The sequence below is a fragment of the Cupressus sempervirens genome, chromosome 1, assembly GCF_028749045.1.
Source record: "Cupressus sempervirens isolate cs-2001-9-10 chromosome 1, ASM2874904v1, whole genome shotgun sequence".
NCBI classification, from domain to species: Eukaryota; Viridiplantae; Streptophyta; class Pinopsida; order Cupressales; family Cupressaceae; genus Cupressus; species Cupressus sempervirens.
In genome coordinates this window covers 509,363,954-509,378,664 of record NC_143118.1, presented here as the reverse complement: position 1 = coordinate 509,378,664, position 14,711 = coordinate 509,363,954, and positions in this window count along the sequence as shown.

Below are 14,711 nucleotides of genomic sequence, written 5' to 3'. Positions count from 1 at the left end.
ATTCTGCACTTCTCTAATACAAGAGTACCTGTTGTTCTCCCATTTATTGTAATTGTTTTATCTATCAGAGATCAATTAAACTTAACATTATTTAAGTGTCTATTCTTTTAATATGCTTGTATTATAAGGATCTCACTTAGATGGTTGCTTTTACCTTCTTCTTTCATGCTTATCCTTTATCTTTTCATTTTTTCTCTATAGATTGTATTATTGTTTACCTTTGGTTATAAAAAAAAACTTTTGTTACATGCAGGATCATGTGTCTTTTGCCTAACAAATGTCTTTTGATATCTTGGATTTTAATGTTTCGCATTCAATAATCATCTATAGTTTACATCGTATGTTATATATATCTTAGAATTTTATGATGTTTAGAATAGGATATCCTATGATATTTTCTTGTTCTATACTTCTATGATATGACATTATTCTATAATATTTATAGTTGGATATTGAATGTTTTGTGCATAAACATTGGTTGTTGCTTACATATTTATATCTCATGAGATACTATGGCATAATCTTACCATAGACTTTCTTTCTTGTCTCACAATTGAGGGGAAAGGCTTGTTGTATATTCTTTCTCTCTCTTTGTCTGAGGATCAGCTCTCCTTAGTACATTGACATTTATTTTTTATGTGACATTCTTTTCCTATAATGAATGGTGTTTTTATCATGATTCTTTGTTCTACAAGAGGTTCATGTCCTTGATTATAACCCTTTATTTATTTTCAAACCTATACTCATAGTTACCATTTAGCCTTCCTATGTGCTTTGGATTGTGTCATCCTTCTTCCAAGAATCTCTCTTTCACCTTATATAGGAGGCTAAATAGGTGCATCCTTGTTCTTCTTAAAGTTGTATCTTTGTTAATTACACTCCTCTTGAACGTAGATGTATTGTACACGAGATCTCTTCCTTTCAAGGGTCTTTTATCATAAGCAACATATCTTGTCATGATTTATCTATATTCTTAGCTTATAAGAGTTGGTTCTCTTTCTAAGTCTATGGTATACATTGTGGTTAAAGGATATCTCCTTGTTGATAAAAGAAGTTATCCTTGATTCTTTTCATTGCAATGTCTATGGCTACATAGTCATCATAAGCAGTGGGGCATATATACACCCTCTTTTTTTGTAGTTTCCATAGGGTAACAAATATGGATTCTAAGTATGGCTTGGAGTACTTCAACGTTGAGTGCTTAGTATGATTGGTCATCCTCAAATCTATGCATTGTGGCTTCATATTTGTCCTTTGCACACAATAGCACATATGTTAAATCTCATTTATATGAGTAACACATGTACATTTTCTAAATCCTCTACATGTATAAGTGATATCTCTCCATCCCATGGAAATGCATCTTTTTTGTTTTTGTTTTTGCTAAGTCCCTCCTAGGGTCACACACACACACACACAGAGTAGTGATACTAGTAAATTGATCTATGAGTAGACACATACATATGCATGCATAATCCACTGATAGGTGCACAAGATTGACTATCAAGAATGTGCAAACCTATTAAACCATTTGATACTAGTTTATTTTGTTTTTTAGGGTTGACTATCAGGCACACAAACCTATTAGACCATTCAATCCTTCCTCTTTGTGATTCAAAATAAGGAGCACAAAACCTTACTAGACTAGATAATCTCTCTCTATCTTCATGTTGGTCCTTCGTGATACTCTTTCCTTTCCTATGTGGTCTCTTATGTTTTGTAATAGCCTTCCAAATTTGATATTAGTCATGATCAAAAAATTTCCTTGACTAAGGTCTCTTTCATTAGTTGATTTGGATTTTTAGTACTAATCCCTTTTATGTCCTTTTGAATTTTTTTTTCTTTGGATTTCTTTTGCTTTGTTTTTGTGCTCGTGTACATGGGAATGGAGTTAGGATCCTACATTTTATGAGCTTGTGTTCTTAAGCTTAGTGATTTTTCTACCTCAATGTGACATTGTCTTTCCTCTCTCCTTCATTTACCAAGAGTATGACTTGCCTCATACTCTCACTAAAGTGGCGGCTAAATGTATCATCTTAAAATGGGTTTTCTTCATTTTGAGATCTTTTATCCCTGTTTAGCATGATTTCAGTCTCTTTTCTCCTCTTCCCTTCCATTTCATGCTTCTTTGTTATCTCTCTCTTTTTGACATGGTCTTCTAGGTGTCACTTTGCTACCTTTTGAGCATATCTCCTGATTAGCTTGTTATCTCTCAGTTTCACCTACACCTCCTTCTTGGCCTTTCTAAAGCCTTCCTTTCCTATCCTTGGGGACTAGGTTGAACCAAGTTGACCTAGTCCCCATTGGTTGCAAGGTTTAGGGCCCAAAAGTCCTCAATTTTGCTAATTAGTATAATTTACTCCCCAATTGGCCTGAGTGAAAACTAGTATAGAAGAAGGATTGGAGACTTCATTTTCATATCATACATTCACAAGATATCCACAAGAAAGCAAATAATCCAGACATTCTTCTTCAAGCAAGCATATTCAAGCATTCAAGTCTAAGAATCTCTTTCTTGCATCAAGCTTCTTCCTTCAAGGCAGTAGAGGAGTTTGGCTCTAAGGAGAAGATATATCATTAATAAGTAGGAGACAATTTCCATAGCAAGTCAAATTGTGATATTGCTATCAGGATTTAACTGTGTGATTTTGAGTCAAACTCATTGACCCATGTTTCATGAGTAGTGATTCAACATGAATCCATCTCTCATGAAAATAAATGGAACACTTAGCACTCATTGGATCTAGGTGATACTCACAAGGGTGAAGCATTGGGACTTCTCGGGAGGTCACCCATCCCAGTACTACTCCAGCCTGAGCACGCTTAACTATAGAGTTTCCTCCATGGTTAAGCCCAAAGCTTGCAACCCCATTTGCAAAACCGTCACCAAGTGTTGTGCCTTATGAACCATTCATTAGAAAGCCCCTTAAGATCATCAATTAATATATCATTCCAATCCATTCAAGCTCTTCTATTTGTCATCCTTGGCATGTCACAGACATTCCTATACATGAGGTTTTGGCTTCTTTGATTTCTTCTTTGGTTTTTTTGAGTCAAGGCTATTACAGTTACATACTTGATGGCATATCAAAGTCAATTGTATCTTTGAAGCTAATTGTATTTATCACTTGATATTGTTTAGATCTACTACATGTAGGAATTTCCTCTATCAATTACATTTCAATTTATTGTTAATTCCTTAACCCGGGGCTTGTTCAAGGCAAGCCCTCATCCAACCCAACAACAAAAACTCTTTATTTTATGTGTATAGGAGTAGGATAGTAGGATCTTGCATGTAGATCAAGAAATAACTCCTCAAAAAAAATTTTGATAAATTGGTTTGATTTTTTCACAGTGTCATTAGACTACGTCAACTTCATGGAAACATGTCCTTCCTTAGGTCTACCTAGTCCTTTCTTCTTTCTTCGTGAAGACTTTCTAGGTTTTGTTTCTTTCATCCATTCATTTAGGAATACACAATCAAATATTTAGAAACATGGTCGGATCCGCAACTTTCTGAGCTAAAAGCACCTTCCTCTATGTATTTCAAGATGAATTTTTTATATTTCTTTTCTTTTTATCTTTACCCTAGATCTGTATTTTAATTGGATTAATTGTATACACGTAGCATCTAGGTCTACCTTATTTAAGAAATTGATTTAATTTTACATACACATTATCCTATAAGGGCCATAAAGTCTATTTTCTTGTATTGCATTCCCCTTTATAATTCCAATTTAGTTTTGGTGACATTCTTCCTTTGGGTTCTAGCTAATTTAATTTGGATTATAAGAGGAATCATATTTGGAAATTCCCCTCTTTCCCTAACACACATATTTGAATGGCTTAGTGGCCTAGAAAAGCGAAGATCTACAATCCTATTAAAGTGTCTCCCTTTCCCCCCTAAACAAGAAATAACATTAAAAAGTTTTCCATTAAAAATAGTAAAAAACAGAAGGGTATTCCACTTTTCGATATTGTTATGGGAGATTGTAATATGAATTTTTTTGGCTCTCAAGTATTTTTCTCTTTGTGGAAGACATGGACTCATGTAAGAATTGTTCTCTCATCCAAAGGGGCTATTGGTGTCCCCCACCTATTGTGTTGTTGCTAACAAATCCATCTGGTGGGGAATGTACTTAGAATAATAAACCCATTGCTTTAACCCTAAGTTTCTTGGCTAAGATTTGAAATGAAAAAAAACATTTCTTTATTTAGAGATATTTTGGTTAATAATCGGTTAGGTTCATGGGCTGAGATTGGCTCTATGATTGACATTACCTCCTCTTAGAAGAAAAGATGGTCTTTACTTGTTAAATCTCTTGGTTGCTTCTTCCCTAGTAAAATTTTGAATACTAATACTTTTTGTCAACAACTCAAATGGGATGATGGTATTAATCATTCATATGAATCAAATAAAATCATTTATAATATGTTGAGGAATGTTTACTCAATTATCAATCAGGTCAACTAGTATTGGGGCTTTGACTTGGTTGTCACTAAGTGGCATTATTTGTTTGAGTTTATCTGGCATTCTCCTAAGGAACTTTAAAAATGTTATTTTATATGGCTATTACTCTTTAAAAAATTGGTTGTGGGGTCTTCACTTAGTTGTGGGGTCATCACTATCTTTTGCGGGTATTGAGCCTTTTGTCTATGGTGTTTGTTTTGTTCTTGAGTCTTTTGAACATCTTTTTTCACTACAAGCATGCTTATGGTATATGGTCCATTTTCTTTGTGTCTCCTATTGTTTGGAGTAGTCATCATAGTCTTTCTTGGAGTGAAATAATTGCAAGATTTGTGGACTCATTTGATCTTAAAATTAATATGTTTTGCTTTGTTTTAACATGTGCAATTTTATGGTTCCTCTAGAAGGAAAGGTATGGCAAAAAATTTCAAAGCAATAAGAGGCGACTTACTGGGTTTATTTTTAAACTCATTTATTATCTCATTATGTCACAAGATTCTACACTGTTGGAGATCTCTAAAGATAGATTTATGAGGTTGATGTATCAAGGCTCTCTACTAATTCATAAAGATGAGATTAAGGTTACTCGATATATTAAAAATCTTGAAGATATGTTGGATTCCAAAGAACTAGAAAAATGGAGCAATGTATTAAAGATCTTAATATTGATACAAATCAAAACAAAAGGATGGGAAGGAACACTTGGGAACTTTGATCAAAGGGTGAAGCCAATTGCTATCAACCAGTCTGCAAATGATTGGTCAAGAATTGGGGATGCTTCTTTAGCAGGTGGATGGACTAGAGATGGTTATACTTCAGGAAGAATGGTAGGTTAGGACATCCCTGGTAATGATCATTGGAACAATGTTAATGTCAATGCAAGACAAGACGACACCACTAAAAATTGGAATAGTTATATTGATGGCTATAGCTTTTCCCCTTTGTAAATTTTGTATAAACACTTATATGCTCAAGTCTTTAAGTTCATTGTAAAGGCAAGGCTTGTTGCTAATATGTAAATGAAGACACAAGGAAAAAGATGATGATATTTAGTTGATAGTTGTTTTTTGACAGTGGTACTTCCTAATGATGTACAAGCTTTTGAACTATCTTAATATATAAAATGTGAGGTCACAAAAAATAATTAACAAGATGAAAAAAATTAAGGATTTATAAAAAGACTCAAAATTGACCCAAAATTATCAAAATCAACTAATCGTACAAACAATTGGTCAAGATTCGAAAGACAATGTAGGAAATAGGCAGAAAGAAATTGAGGGGTTGAATTAGTTACTCCTAAAAGACTTAAAGCTTCTAACCATTAAACCCTTAAAAGTCAAAAGCTCTTAATCACTTATACCCTTATTATTGACTTATAATGTGTAAAGCATGTAAACACAAATTAGAAAATATCAACACGACATAACAAAAATATTTTTATCATAGAAACCTAACTAGGGTAAATCCACGATGGGGTTGAAACCCACAATAAGACTAATACCTTGTTAGAAGTATATACTTACTACCAATGGGAATGAATGTATATCTAATAACACTTCCTAGATCTTCCTTAGCAATTACAGAAAAGGGATATATCCCTGTATAAGTCTCACCGACTTACAAAAATAATGCAGACAACAATCTAAGAATTTATTAACTATACAATATAGCATCTACTAATGCCTTGGTTAGTTTCATTTATGTATGATCACATCCCTTACTAATATTCTCTTTCTCACCTTCAAATGAGAAACTTACGGTTCAAGAGATCTATAAAAGTGCTTAAAGATATATGGCATTTGCAATCTTCCAAAAACTTGTGCACACACATTGCAATACAATCTAGAACCCTGATTCGCCATCTTTATCAAGAGCTAGGTTATAAAATCCTAATATTAAAACTTTCAACTCTTTACACCAAAATCAACCATCAGGATCACAATGCATTTTTGAAAGCTTCTTAGATCCATCAAAAATATCTTGAGATCATAAACATAAACATAAAATATTTTATTATTATTTCATAAACCATTTTATCAAACATTTCTTAACATGTTGGCCAAGAACACAAATACACCATATATAACTAAGAAAATTTATTGAACTTGATCACCTTGATCAATGTAAGATGCTAAAGTATCAGGTACATGATTCTAGATTATTGTAAGGTGTCATGAAGCTCAAATGAATAATCAAATCTATTGCACTCATCGGATTTGTTAGCATTTTATGCTAAACCTCAAGAAAACATTGTCACCTCCAACTGAAACACTTCTAAATGCCTTATCGACCATCAAAATCACAAACCTTTTGACTAGTAGACATATTATTGTGTCCTTAAAATATTCTTAGCTATGCAACCAAATATCTTATCTTTAACATGTGTGCAAAACTAATATCTTCAACTATATTACATTAGCAACCTGAAAAATAGCATGCCTTCATCTATGATTTCATAACTTGATCAAATTATGTCATCAACTAAAACTTGACATGAAGCACATGGAAAACCACTACATCATCCCATGGGGTGCACTACTCATCACCTTTAGTAACCTTTCTTTTTTTGTTCTTCTAAATAACATGTATTACCGAGAAACATGCATAATAGATAACTAATTTACATAATAAACATGTTGGCATCAATCAAAACACATTCAACTTGTCAGAAATCTCCCCCTTTGGAATGGATGGGAAAGTAATAATGCAATCAAAAACCAATAGTACTACCAGCAAATATCTGATATACATCATTATCTTTCTGAGTCTTTCTAACTTTTCTCTTCCACCTCATATTCTTTGTCTCTTCTCCCCCTATGAAAAAGCTCTCTTTAGTTCCAATATGACTACACACTCTTATCTCCATTAGTTTCCCCCTCTTGGATGTACACTACTCTTCTTGGTTAAAAATCTTTCTTATGTGAAGTATATAACCTTTCTCTTCATATATGTTCTTCTCCCTTGTGTTTTCTCTTTTTCCCTTATTGTTTTTTTACATATGCGCTACTCTCCCTTTAACATCAGTGAAAAAGGCATATCACCTTCTCTAGGCCACTAAGCACATCCAACCACTAATCAAATATGTATATCTTACCATGCTTACTACTCACCCTGAATAGAAGCCTCCATACATCAATCGAGTTGTAAGATTTTTCTTTAGATCATATCGCATGGATCAAGTGGGGTAATGACCCCTAACTTTCTTATGAGATGTGCAAGAATAGATGTTTCTTCGTAGTTATCTTTCTCTTGGACATTTTTTCATGACTTTGTCTTTTATCTAATCTTATATTCTCCTTTTTTTCCTTTCTATTATTCTTCTTTCCCTTGGACTTACTTTTACTCTTCTTTTTATTTTCCCTTGTTAGCTTTCTTCATTCCTTTTATATTTAGAACTTTCCTCTTCACTCTCCTTTTTAGTTTGATTATTCTTATTCACGTTTTTGTTCCTTCCTACTAAAACACCTTTGTTTGTCTTATTTCTTTTTTAATGTTTAGTAATGTGTGTAGGTATATTGTATATGAAATATACAACAATATTTTGATCATTCACTTCATCCCTTCTTGTACAACTTCTATATCAACCTTTATCTTTCTTATTTCTCTTCCTCGTATTGTTGCACACACTTTAAGTCATGATTATGCATTTTTCCACTAAAGAGAAGATTTTTTCTTCTTCAAGTTGTAGCTTTATGACCGACCTTGTCACAAACATAAAACTACCAATAAATTTTTGAGTCTTTGCAAAAGTTCTTTTAGTTTTTCTCTTTCATCTCTTTGTCTTGTGCTTGTCTTGACTAGACTCTTAACTTTCTCCTTTCACAAATCTAACAACATTTTTCTCATTTTCAAGCAATGCCTCAAGTTGGATGCTCTGATTATGAGATCTTTTGTGTGGTTATTTGTAGTCACAATCTCTTCCTTAATAGTTCTAGTCCAATCATCATTGATTGGTTCAACCTCTAATATTAGGCAAATATGATCTTGTTTAATCCTTCTTGTCAAAAATCGCTTACTTCTATCACCAATAATTTGACCTTCATAGTGATTCAATCTCACATACCTTGGAGTCTTATGCCTTGTCTCTAGTTTTTGGACTTCTTCTACTCCACTTGTATATACTTTGCTAGTTCCCAAATCAACATATTGAAGAGTTCTAGAAGTGTATTGTTTGATTATATGTTCAAAGTTTTCGCTTGATCTGGCCAACAAACAAGAACAACTAAATTATGGTTGACTTCCCCTATACTTCAAGCTCTATAAGACCTAGGTGGTTACACCTATTCACCAATGGAGTCTTCGAGTTGATGCTTGTAGATGGTTTTCTCTATCTTTCTTCTACTATTTTTATTTATCTTAAAATGGCATAAGTTAACTAAAATATATCAGTTTTCATCTAACCTCCTTATCTACCTTCCTTCTATTGTTATATTATACTTTCCTTTTATTTTTACCTCCTTAAAATGATTGATTGTTGTACATGCCTCAATCTATCCTTCTACTTTTGCTTCTATGCATTTACTTCTATAATTCTCCTATTAAAATCTAATTTATGATTTGAAGTATAGGCTACTAACTTCTCCTAACTTGGTAAATAAACTCGTCCACTTTCAAACCTTGCCCTACTTATAACTCTAAAAGACAATTTGTAAATCATCCCTTGGATAGATCTATCAACTACTCAATTTCCATTGTTATATATGATATTTTCATGGTTAATCTAATTAAATTTAACTTTCCCTTTGGAAGACCGATTACATAAGAAACAACAGACAAATAAATCTCAAATGTATCTTAATACTCAAACTACGTAAACAACATACAATTTATTCACAAGTTGATTTAGAGTAGCAATTATCTACCATAGACAATAATAACAGACAACTGATATGAAATGAAAAGATTTTCCATCCCACAATTGAAAAAGAAGAGCATTGATGTCGTTTATTTACTTGTGATGAAATATATTACAATGTTATGGTTATCCTTCTCTTTACATTCTACACCATGTGTATGTGTGTGTTTGAATGGTTTTCACATCACTTTAGAGTGAAAAAAACATCACCCTCCCTATACTAAGATTTAAAACTTTTTGAAAAAAGAATTCAACTAATTAACTACCTAGATTTTTTATTTTGGTTTGGTCAACAACTCAAAATACCTCATGGAAAGCTAAGATTTCGACAAGAATTTATAAATTGAAATTTTTTTTTGTGAGTCTTCTTTATGTTTTCAATCTTTGATCATTTTCCTTCTCTATCGATATTGTCTTTACATAAAATTGGAATTACTATTATGATGTTGTAATATGCCACTAATTCATCAAACAACAAAACAAGACTTTAAAACATAAAACACCAAGCAAGGACCAAGGAACAAAACATGACAAATAAACTAGATTAGACTTAGCAACTTCCTACTAAAACACATAGGCAATGTATTTGCCTCATACACTTTTCCCAAAGGGTCATCCTAGCTCTCAAGTGTTTGATGCTTCTTCAACTTCCTCATCACAAATTTCTAACATATCAGCTACATTTGAATCTGAAACATTTTGTTTCCTATGCCTTTTATGTGGGTCACACTATATCATTATCCCTTTCACCTTCATTGTCAATTTCACTATTTTCTACAACATCTTTTTCAACTGTGAGCTCAGACATTTAAATGATCAAGAGCTCTGAGAGAGCTTGAGTCCCTGCCTTTTGCATGGCTTAGAAGGTAAAACAATAGTAGACAACAATATCGAACAAAAATGATGTATTATTAATGTTGAAAGCTAGTTGAGTAAGACAAAAAAGTTGAAGAATATTATGAGATACAAAGAGAATGTGAGGTACTTGGACACTAATAGTTTTATGTGAAAGTCTTGATGAATCTTACTATTAAGAGTTCATAAATTAATTGGCTTACGTGCCTATTTCCATCAGTGGTCATTTATGTACTATCTTAATCTTTAGAGTTGTCCAATGTTTATGTCTCCTCTTATATATTTCACTTCTATAAGTGGGATTCTAATGAGCACATGTACCTATACTAAGGCTAAACGAAAATTTAAATATCTTTAAATATTGTATAAAAATTATTTATTAAAATATAGAATTTTTTTAAAATTTTGTTGAATAATTCTTTATGTTTTTTTTAAAATGACTAAAATCAAACTCAAAAACTTAAGAAAATGTTGTAAAAGATAATATGAATTTATGTAATTTTAAAAAATAAATTCAATATTAATAAATAGTTTTAAGTTATAAAACTAAAAATAAATATAGTTGAGTTCTTAGTAAATTAACTTTGAAAATTTAAAATAAGAATTTAAATTAAGATTGGAAATTGAAATAAAATATATGAAAATTGATTTTTGTAAAAAAGGAGCAAAAATCAAACTAAAATGAATTTATGTGATCTTTTATTATTAAAGTTATTTTTATTTTTTTAATAATGTTTATTATATATTTCTAAAATATAATTATTAGTAATAATTTCAAAAATAGAATAATAACAAGTTTTAATAACTATAAAGAATTATACATACAAATTCCACTATTTATTAGTTTGTATATCTAAAATTTTCAATTTTATATTTGCAACTTTCTTGGCAAATACACATTGAAACATACAATAAAAATTAAAAAATAATATGTAAAGTTGAAATGTCCCGATGTTTAATTGACTCATGTATGTACAAATTAAATTAACTTTCACATAAAGAGTATTTTGAATTTTACTCTATAAACAATTTATTCTAAGACATAGTATGGAAAATGACAAGTCGAAAATGCACGTAGTAAATAGTAACACGTAGCTTGCCATTATGATAATCTAAAACGTGACAGTTGGGCTTTTGTGTTAGATATTAAAACATGATTCCGTTAACCATACCCAATTGTTATTTGATTGTTTTAAGTATCTATAGGTTTCTTACACACCAGATTTCTACATGATTGTTCTCATTGTGGATGCTAATGATGGTACAGGGGTCTAATCAGAGGAACCAAACATTAGTTGGAGCCATCATTCCTACTATCACTGGTTGGACCAGCGGGACAAAGAAATAGAGAATGCCTCTCAGCTCTAGATTCCGAAAGGGACAATTTTTAAAACTTTAAAATTCAAATTACATATAAAAGGATTGTAATAAGTAATTCATGTACAAATTCCTAGTAGTTCAACTTGGGACATTACTGTTTATAATGGATTCCAGAAATATCTAATTTGACAAATTGTACAGTATGTGTTTCAGCTGTGAGGGTTGACATTTAAGGACTCCGAATTTGAGATTGAAATATATGCGGAGAGGATGCTTTCACAGTCGTGCATTGACACTTGAAATTTAATTATGTTTGAGATCTTCAACTATGCAAAACTTTATAGTACCATCAAGGGTTTCAACATGCACCAGTTACTTGGCAGCGGGGGCATTGGAAGGGTTTGTAAAGCATTTTTTTGGCATTTTCAAATTTTGCCCTTTTGTTTCATTATCTTTCGCTTTTCTTATGTTGGTGGCTTCTGGAGATTCTTTTTAGAGAATCGCTGATGTTGATCTCACATACATTTTCTCCCTAGCTTTATGTTCAACACTTCACCAACACTACATATTTAACCAGCCAACCATGGTGGAGAATTCCAAAACTTGAAAGAATGTTCTAGAGATTAGCCTTATGTTTAGCATTTAAAAAATCTGTATCTAAAACATGGTTGTGCATTCACTAAATCATTGTCAATGTATTCTCAATTCCTAGTATAAAAATAAAGAAACTTGCCATGTTTTCCCTAGTATGTTGTTTTGCTATAACTGAAGTTGTTGGGATCGTTCTCCTCCGCATTAGTGGTTGTTTTTTACCTGTAAAGGTCAATCTTTTGTCCATATTATGCATTTTGGGTTGTAAAACCCTGTTACGCCACTCGATTTTGATTCTTAGCAGCAATATTTGTCCACTTGAAAGGATAGAGTGTGGGCATTTATGGAAAAGATAAGGAAGATAAGGAACAACAAACTGTTTGGCAAAATACCTGAAAGTACCTTGCAATTAGTTGTATCTAAATTTCCAGAATGTTTGAGTCATATAAAGCAAAAAGGAGGGGAAGAACAGCTAACTTTCCAGAATGTCTGAGTCATATAAAGCAAAAAGGAGAGGAAGATTCTAGAGCACGACCTGTTAATTTTCCAATTTACTATTTTGAAAAATAGAGATAAACCCCAGGAAATTACCCACCGACCAATAGAAAATCAAAAATTATATATCATAATTGAAATTTAAAACCTTAGAAATAATCGAATAAAACATTGGTTTCATTGCATAAAATAAATTAATACCTATTCGAGGGGGTCTAATGAGAACATTAGTTCCCTGTCTTATATTAAAGCAGGGACTAACAATTGAAGTCCATGCCTTGGTGTTTCCACCTACACAACAACCATATAGATGGATCAATATAAAAGATAAAGCAAATAATACCATAATATAAACAACCCCTACTTAATGGACAAAAACCCCTATTACATAAGATATGCAAATAGAAACAAACCCCATTAGTGGAGGAAAACTCCAAATGTATGAGATTGATTAATAATATTGATAGAAAGGATTTGACAAAATCCCAAGATGCTCAAAGCCACAAGTGAGATACAAAAATATTACCAAGTGAGCTTGAGAAAGCCAAGAGTACTAGAGATGTTGTAGCTAGTAAAGATTGTTGTAGCAAAATAGGACGGAGAACTTCTCGATAGCTTGTAGAATAGAGAATTTCTAGAGATAGAACTTTGAACCCTTGAATGAAGCAACAACCTCTAATTAAAGAGAGAACAAGAGGGAAAAAGAGGCTTCCAAGCAGTTCTCGAAGATTCCTACCAATAGAAGCAAGTGACAAATGGAAGACATGCACAAGAATGATATTTGAACATTGAGATGTTGTTGGACAAATGTGCAGCACGCAGACATCTGTGCGGCATGCTAGTGTCCAAATGCATCATGCTCAGAACATGACATGTGGCAAAGCAAACACACAAGTAATGAAAAAGCAATGCTACAATATAACTACCCACAAGGACTCTAAGCATCCTAAGAGGGAAAAGGATAATGCAGGGCTAAAATGGACTTACACAAATGCTAATGAAATGGACACTAAAGTGGTTACAAATGTGTGGCCTAAATTTCACATGGAGGGTACAACTTTTGACTTTACAACAGAATATAGATGTATTAAGCATGTTTTGTTGATATCTCCAGACGGACCATTACCTATTTCATTAATTTTTTGAATGATCACATATCAAAATAATTTTCCATCCAATCAATCTATTAACCCAAATGCAATGACAACAACTGTATCTTTGGCAACTCTGTTGATTTCATGATAGAAGCATCCTTAGAAAGCCATGAATTTAAATTCATTGCAGAATTTTGGTCCAATGTTATTGATGAGATATCCTATACGATGCCAAGTTTTAGTTTTATGCAAATGAAGGTTTTCTTTGAATAACATATTGTCCTGAAGTTTTGACCTGACATCTTTTCAGCAATGCAGCTTATCAGATCTATTAGATTTCCACAATGCAGCTTATTCCAATATTCATTTTTCTCCTGTTACATCCCAAAATTAATTTACCATTATTATTATCAGTCTATCAACTTCACTGAAACTTATTCTTAATGTTGTGTGACTTATTCTTAAAACATAATCAAAACATCACAAGACTCATTCTTAAAGCAATAAGTCTTCTCAGTTGATTTGGGGAAGTCGGTGTGTTCGTTCAATTATCAGTGCAATATATTAATATTGGAGATTACAAACATTTGACTTATAATTTTTCACTTGTAACTTGCCTTGTAGACTGTTCTTTAAAATTGCAGAAGTTAGATTTTCAATGTGTTCCACAGACGTGCCCCACAACCAACCCCCAACAAAAAAAGAAAAAAAAAAAACTCATTCCCTATACAGGGGACGTTTCCTAGACACGGGGACTAGGGGGAAATGTCCACCCACATAACCACCTCTGCCGGGGATGCCACCATGTCACATATGACACATGCCAATACATGCTAATTGCAACCTTTAACTTCAAGAAATTAGTTTAGTTTTCATGGGGCAATCACGGAGACGTAATATTGGAGATTTTGCCTTCAAATTTTCAATTTGCCTCATTTTGTATATGAGCACTCCATCGCCACCCCATCCCCCCACCCGAAATTTAGGCCCTTGGTCTCCCATCCCCCTGGCCCTTTGTTAGGAAAGGGCATAG